Source organism: Pteropus alecto, unplaced genomic scaffold (assembly GCF_000325575.1).
Source record: "Pteropus alecto unplaced genomic scaffold, ASM32557v1 scaffold276, whole genome shotgun sequence".
Classification (NCBI taxonomy): Eukaryota; Metazoa; Chordata; class Mammalia; order Chiroptera; family Pteropodidae; genus Pteropus; species Pteropus alecto.
The window spans coordinates 525,217-533,777 of record NW_006438074.1 but is presented as its reverse complement, the minus strand read 5'-3'; the positions used below and the strand labels follow the sequence as shown (position 1 = coordinate 533,777).

The 8,561-nt window shown below is 32.0% G+C and overlaps 1 protein-coding gene across 1 annotated transcript in view; it reads right to left on the bottom strand.

Moving 5' to 3' along the window:
* MNAT1 (MNAT1, CDK activating kinase assembly factor) overlaps positions 1 to 8,561 on the bottom strand; it is a 175,748-nt gene that overhangs the window by 166,260 nt on the left and 927 nt on the right. The gene's annotated exons all lie outside the window — the stretch shown is intronic.

The following is an 8,561-nucleotide window of genomic DNA, read 5'->3' as shown; positions in this document are numbered from 1 at the left end:
CTAAAGGGTGCCCATCTATGAAGCCAAAGTTCCTATGAAACTGTCTGATACTTGCAGGCAAAACTTTATAAAAGGTTTCCTCTAAGACAGAAAACAAAAATATATAGAGAGAGATAAAGACTAGATAGATAGATAGATAGATAGATAGATAGATAGATAGATAGATAGATAGATAGAGATAGCTGATAGATAGATGATAGATATATAGATAGAATATAAATGAGTCAGCAGATAAAATGAATCTTAAAAAAAAGGATTCCCATTACAAAAGAATTAGAGAAGAGCTAGATGAGGATAGAGCTATATATGCATACATATAAAGAGAAACATTATGAATAACAAGTACTAAATATTTATTAATCAGTTTTAAGAACTACAACATTAAGTTATACTTGATAAGAAAAGGAACAGAAATGAGTATATTAGCACATGTGACATCCTAAAGACTAAAGTGCACTAATAATCACTTTTGGTCAAACAAAAAAAATATATATGACAGCCATAAAATAACCAATTCACAGTTCATATTCTGTAGATACAGTGATCAGCACTCTCCCCGATATTGGAAGAGAAAATTACAGCTAACAAAAATAACTAAAATTTTAACTTTACAAGTTTTATTAATGGTATAAGAACAAAAAAAAGGACTAAAACTACAATGATTTTCTAATTAACTATTAACTAAATTACCCAAATGTTAAGAGACTGAAGGAAGCTAAATATTATCTATTCTAAATAAATGAACAAATTACAGTTAAATGGCTGGTCTAAAACTGTAAAACTGGCCAGTCTATTGCAGCACTAAAACTAGATTTTCTAACTTATGATTCAGGGTTCCTTCCACAACTCACGAAATTGAATTATTAAAATACATGAGACACCAACTCTTACATATGTAGTAAAAGCAAAAACCACCTCCTTCATAAAGAAGGATCTTGAGATCCTCACTGTAATTAATATTCAGAAAATAAGAGATCCCAAATCTCTAGGGCTGGGTCCTAGGGAACCGCCATAAGTCCTTGGCCAAGGAACCAGCTATACATGTGGAGCACAAAACCAACCAAGGCTTAAAAGAAAATGGCTGAGAGAAGAATTGAGGGTAGTTAAGGAGTGCTGGGTATACTTTGGAATCCCCACCCTGCCAGAGCAGAGAAACCGCATTAACACCTTATTAATTCATTAACTTATTAGCTCAGATCCAGCTGAGATACCAAAAAAGACTCAACTAAGGGTAAGGACCACATCCTAGAATAAGACATTCTAAACTTGCCCTAACAAAGCCTAAAATCAAGCCCCAATACGTTTTGTAAGGAATTAAAATCTTGGAGGTTGAGTTGCACTAAAGAAAGGAAATACATTGGGCTCTCCATAAAGACATCTTAGCAAAGATTAAAAGTAAGCCTACAAAGCTCAAGGTGATCAGCCAGTAACTGAAATACCTACAAAAAATTCTTTTTAAAAAACATTCTTCACAGAAATATAAAATTTAGAGTCTCTAAAATGTACCAGCTACATGACACAGTATGCAGTTGAGAAAAGTATTAAAAATGCAAAAAGGAAAAGGAAAAAGTGACCCACAGTCCAAAAAAATGAGCAGTCAATAGAAACGAACCCTGAGAAAGCCAATATATTTGGATGGAGCAGACAGAAACTTTTAAACCAGCTAATATAGGAAATCTAATCAGAGAAATGAAAATGATAAAGAACAAGATGAAAACTCTAGAACAACAAGTACAATAACAAATGAAAAATCTACTAAATGGGCTTAACAGAAGATCGGAAATGGCAGATGATAGCCAGTGAACTTGAAGACAGAGCAACAGAAAGGACCTACTCTGAAGAACACAGAGAAAAAAGATTGAAGAAAAATAGCACCTCAGGGCTTATAGAACAATACCAAAGAGTCTAACATACATGTAATCTGAGTTCCAAAATGAGAAGGGAGTAAAACTAATGAAGAAAGAACTGCTGAAATTTTTTAAATAGGATAAAAAAAAAACAGACTTACATATCTAAGCTCAGCAAACCTCAACTAGGATAAATACAAAGAAAACCATATCTAGCCTTATCATACTCAAGCTGCTAGAAAACAAAGATAAAGAAAACACTTTGAAGCAGCTCCAAAAGATTTTTACATAAAGAGGACAAAAGATATGAGTAACAGCTAACTTCTCATCATAAACAATGAAGATCATAAAACCATGGAATGGTATCTCTCAAGTGGTGAAATGCCAACCCATAATTTCATATTTAGCAAAAATATTCTTCAAACAATAGGCTGAAATAAAAACACTTACAGATAAACAAAATCTGGGAGAATTCTTCACCAACAGTCTTGGACTGTAAGAAATGATAAAAATGTTCTTCAGGCAGAAGAAAATCAATTCAACTGTAAAATCATATCCAAAAGAAGGAAGGACACCAAAGGTGATAAATAAGTAGGTAAATGAAAAAGACTACATTTCACCACTTTATTCCCACTATGATGGCTATAATCAAAAAGACAAATAATAAGTGTTAGCAAAAGATGTAGTTAAAAAAATAACTGCAGGTAGGAATATAAAATGGAACAGTCACTTTGGAAAACAATCTTTTACAGTTCTTCAAATGGTTAAACACAGAGTTATCATATGCTCTAAAAAGTATATTTCCAAATATATATGCAAGGGGACAAAATCATTCATCCATATAAAATCTTGTACATGAATGTTTACAGCAGCATTTATTCATAATAGCTAAAAAGTGGAAACAACTAAAAAGTGTCTGTCAAATAATGAATGGATAAATAAAATGTGACATACTCATACAATGGAAAAGTCAGTAACAAAAAAGAAATGAAGTCCTAATACATGCTATAATATGGATGAAACTTGAAAACAATACTAAATAAAAGCCAATCATAGGGGACCATATATTTATTGTATGATTCCATTTATATGAAATGTCTAGAATAGGCAATCTGTAGAGACAAAGTAGATTAATGGTTGCCTAAGGCTGAGGCACAACATGAATGGGAGGTGAGGGGTGTTGGTAATAGTTAAGCGGTGAGGGGTTTCTTTGTGGAATAACAAAAAATGTTCTAAAAGTAACTGTGGTGACAGATGCACATCTCTGAGAATATATTAAAATCCACTAAACTCCACACTTTAAATGAGTTAATTCTGTGGTATGTGAATTATATCTCAATAAAGGTATTTTTAAAACTTTTTTTATTTTCTACATTTCCTTAAACACAAAAGCAACAATATTGAATCATATGTAGAAGTAAAAAATATGAATCATCAGCATAAAGAGAGGGATGAGAAAATGGAATTATTTTGTTTACATTTGTGGGGTATTAAAGTGAGAAATGACAAAACAGGGTGTGTCAGATGTTGACTCTAAATAGATCGTTAACAATACACATTGTTATACCTAAAGAAACCACTAAAAAATAATAAAAATAACAATAAAGAGCTACTGTTAATATGCTCATACTTTAAAATACTGAACTAATCCAAAATAAGACAGAAAAGGAACAGGAACAAAAACAAAAGGGACAAATGAGAAGCAAATAGACTTAAACCCAATAATATCAATAATTACATTAAATATAAAGGGACTAACACCAATTGAAAGGCACAGATAGTTGGACCACATAATAAAGACTCAACTATATACTATCTACAAAATACAAGACACACATTGGTTGAAAGCAAAAGGATGAAAAAAGAAATACCATTAAACAGTAAGCATAAGAAAGCTAACATAACTATATTAATATGAGACTAAACTTAAGGGCAGTATACAAGAGACAAAATGGACATTTCATAATGACAAAAAAAAGAAATTCATCAGGAAGGCATAGCAATTTGAAATATCTATGTATCTAATAAGAGCTTCAAAATAAATGAAACATGACTGAACTAAAAGGAGAAACTGACAAACCCACAATCTGGTTGGAGTAATTGATAAAATGAATAGATAAATAAGTTACTAAGGCTATAGATCTGAGTAACACTATCAACCAAGTTGCCCTAATTGACATTACATAATACCACATACATTATACACTACACTCAACAGTCACATACATTATACACTACACTCAACAGTCACAGAATACACATTCTTTTCAAATACATTGACTGTTCACCAAGACAGACAATATGCTGGACTATAAATAAGTTTTTGAAAAATTTCAAAAGATTGAAATTTAACAGAGTATGTTCTATTACCACAAAAGAATAAAATTAGAAATTACCAACAATATATCTAGAAAGCTCCCTTTTCTAATTCTAATAAGTGCCTTTTCCTAATTTTTCTGCCCAGAAGAGATACTGTTTCTTAAATTACACAAATGTGCTATATAAGCCCAGAATGTTAGTTAAAACAACTGAATGTCACTGGTGAGTTATTCTTTCCAATGATAAATAAATCTGACCTAAATCTGTTAAAGCTTCTAAATGTAACTAATAATATAGAGAAAATATAGAGAAATATTACATAATACCACAGAAATGCAATCAGCAAAATTCAAACTGGAAACTCTTCTGAACAAGCTACCAGGTAACATCACTAAATAAGAGAGAGAGAGAGAGGAACAGAGAAAAAAGGAAAGAGATAAGAAAGATCTTAAGTAAACAAGGCAAAATATTGACTTTTACATATCTGGACATGTTTTTGTTTATTCTACTATTTTGTATCTTATGTATGTTTAAAATGGAAAAAAGTAGATTTAGCAAAGTCAAATAAATGTAAAGGTTTCAGAGACAAGTTTTGCTCAGAATGGTTTGGATAGAAATTAAATCATTAAAGACTATAGTTAAATGAGAATTAGATATAACTGACTCCACCTAATTCAATATGCCTTCAGAATTCTAGAAAGAATTCTATGAAAGGCTCATTTCTTAAAATAGATGGCCCTGATAAACAAAGAAAAAAATTATCCTTTTCTGTAATTAAGACAAAGTTCATCCTTGAATTGAAAAAACAAAAAAGACATAGAATCCAATCTTCTCTGATACGCAATCAATTCATTTGGGTGTTTGCTGGATTAAACTGATACACAGGAAATATGCTTCCTCAATTGCTAAGAGTTAAGGGAGAAAAGTATTTTCATAACATTTCACCTCTTTTTTCCTTTCTGCTCCTGTATTTTCTCCCATAAATAGTTCCCTTAATTAACCTTTCCATATCCTATTCCTCCTTTCGGGAAGCAACACTCTATCACTTGCCTCCTGAAATACCTTTGCTACTTGAGAACATGAACAAAAAACAAAGTGAGTAAAATTATGAGATAGCCAGCATCAAGATGACCCAGGGATCCCTGCCTCCTGGTATTCACACTTTTGTGTATAAATACCCTTCCATGTTATAACAGGATTGTTCAGTACAAACAAAATATAGCAGAAGTCACGGTAATGTCACTTCTGTGATTAGATTATAAAAGGCTCTGTGGCTTCCGGTTCTGTCTAATCACTAACTCTGGGAAAAGCCATGTCATGAGTAGCCCTATGGAAGGCCCAGGAGGAAGAACTGAAACCTCCTGCCAAGAGCCACATGAGTGACCTTGGAAAGAGATACTCCAACGTCAGACGACAGTTTGAGTGAACTTCATGAGAGACCCTGAGCCCAAATCACTCAGCTAAGCCACTCTCAGATTCCTGACCCTTAGAAACTGTGAAGATAATAAATGTTTGTTTTAACTACTAAATCATTACACAGCAATAGAGAACTAGTACAAGTATATTATAAAAATGCCCCCAAGTTCAACTTTGTGAAATACATATTGTACAAACTCAACATACTAGCAAATCAAAAGTATTACACATCAAAATCCATGTTTTATTACCTATCAGAAAAGCAAGATGAGTAGCAATAGGAATTATCATACATCGTTGTTGGAGGCATAATCAACACAATCGTTTTTGAGAACTAGGCAAAATTTACCAAAATTTAAAAGTCACACACACTACTAGGCATTTACATGTTATATCTTATGATATATTTGCATAAATGTTTAAAGAGATAAATAGACAATTTACTCCAGTGAAAAACTGGACATCTAGATATTCATCAAAAAATGTTTGGTTAAATCAATTATAGTACAAATGAACAATGGACTACCATTTAACTCCTAAAAATAAAGAAAATATATAAATACTGATTTAGAAAAGATACCTAAGATATCTAAGATGATGAAAAAAGTAAGAATACATATACACACACACACACACACATAAAATCTCATTTTCATGAGTGAACATGAGAAAATTACAATAAGGTCATTATAATTAAAGCTATATTTTCAAATTGTATAGTCTCATTAATTTAAAGATAATCATTATTGTGCAAGTCTTTCATAGCCAAATAGACCCTATTTTAATTTCATTTTTGCTTATACTCATGCTACCCACAAATAATAATATGATAGCCAATATACAGGACAAATGCTATGTGACAGAGACTCTACTAAACACCTCCAAATATTTCATGTGTTATTTGATCCTCACTTAACATAGATAGTAGCACTATTCTCTCTATTGTACACATGAGAAAAATGAGGCACAGGAGTTAGTAATCTGCCCAAAGCCACAAAGGCTATAAAAGAATTCAAAATCAGAAATTTGTTCTCTTAGCCAATACCCTATAGTCTTTTATTCATTTTACTCATATTTCATATCAAAAAAAGACTATAAATGTGGTCTATAACCATCTAAGGGGTTAGCAAATAAACCAAAATAAATGTAATATCAGAATGACTTGGACAATTCTGAACTCTTATAAGAAAACAAAAAAGACTAAAGATACAACAAAAGCAATTTCTAATTAAAAATAAGTATCTTATAATGAAAAAAAAAAATGTCATTTTCCCAGTCAAGAAAAAGCTAAGAGTTCATCACCACCAAACCAGTATTACAAGAAATATTATAGGGACATCTTTAAGACAAAGAAAAGAAAAAAAGATAAAAAATACAAAGGGTAAAATGGCAATAACTACATACCTATCAATAATTACTTTAAATATAAATGGATTAAATGCTTCAATCAAAAGATATCAGGAGGACGAATGGAGAAAACAATACCCATATATATGCTGCCTACAAGAGACGCACTTCAGATCAAAAGACACACACAGACTGAAAGTAAAGGGATGAAAAAAGATATTTCATGCAAATGGAAGTGAAAAAGAAGCTGAGGTAGCAATATTTATATGAGACAAAATGGACTTTAAAACAAAGGCTATAACAAGAGACAAAGAAGGGCCCAGCAATTCCACTTCTGGGTATTCGAAGAAACCTAAAACACTAATTCGAAGACATATGCATCCCTGTGTTCACTGCAGCATTATTTACCATAGCCAAGATATGGAACCAACATAAGTATCCACCAATAGATGAATAAAGATGTGGTACACACATACACACACACACACACACACTGGAATATTTACTCAGCCATGAAAAGAATGAAATCTTGCCATCTGCAACAACATGGATGGCACCTCAGAGTATTATGCTAAGTGAAAAAGGTCAGACAGAGAAAGATAAATACCATATGATTTCACTTATATGTAGACTCTAGAAAACAAAATTAAAAAAAAAAAAAACAGAAACTGATAGATACAGAGAACATTTTGATGGTTGCCAGATGGGAAGGGGACAGAGGGGATGGTTAGAAAAGAAGAAGGGATTAAGATGTGCAAATTGCCAATTATAAGAAGTCACAGGAATGTAAACCACAGCACAGGGAATATAGTCAATAATATTGTAATAACTATGGTGTCAGATGAGTACTAACTGTACTTATCAGGGTGATCACTTCATAAATTACATAAATGTCTAATCACCATGTTGTACACCTGAAACTAATATAATATTGTATATCAATTGTAATTGAAAAATAAAAAATATTTTTTAAAAATGCCATTTGTTTTACTGAAGTCAAATAATCTTCCCGATTGACGAATTTCTGCTAGGGAGACATCTCTTCCAGTCAATTACATTTAGTATCCTACCAAAAAAAGCAAACTCTCTTTCCTTGAGCACCAACTGTAATAAACCTGATACAGGAAAATGAAGAGAAATTAAACAAAATATCTTTAAAAATCTAATAGTCTATATGCAGTGTTTGCCTCACTTTCCTTTCCCATGCATTCTACTTGATTACTTTTACCTTATTTTTAATCTTAAACCATTCGATCGTGGATAAAGGATAAAAAATAAAGATTAATGAGAAGAGACCAATTAAGTTAATAAACCCCATTAAATCATTATAACTGCAACTAATCATGCAATTTATGCTTACTCAAAGATCTTGTCTACTACACGGTAGATTTTCCATCATTTTTCATCTCTAAGAAACCTCAGAGAAACTTCAGGAATATAATATATGCTCACCATTATAGCACCTTACATCTCATGCTTTATAGAATCACCTTCCCTGACCACAAAAATGTGGCAAGAAACACTTTAACCAGTTTCTGCACTTATTCTTCAAAATATACAAACTCAACCACCCTCCTCCCCCACTCCCACCCCAAAAATGGGCTTTCTACAGTCAGACATCCTGTGTTCTAA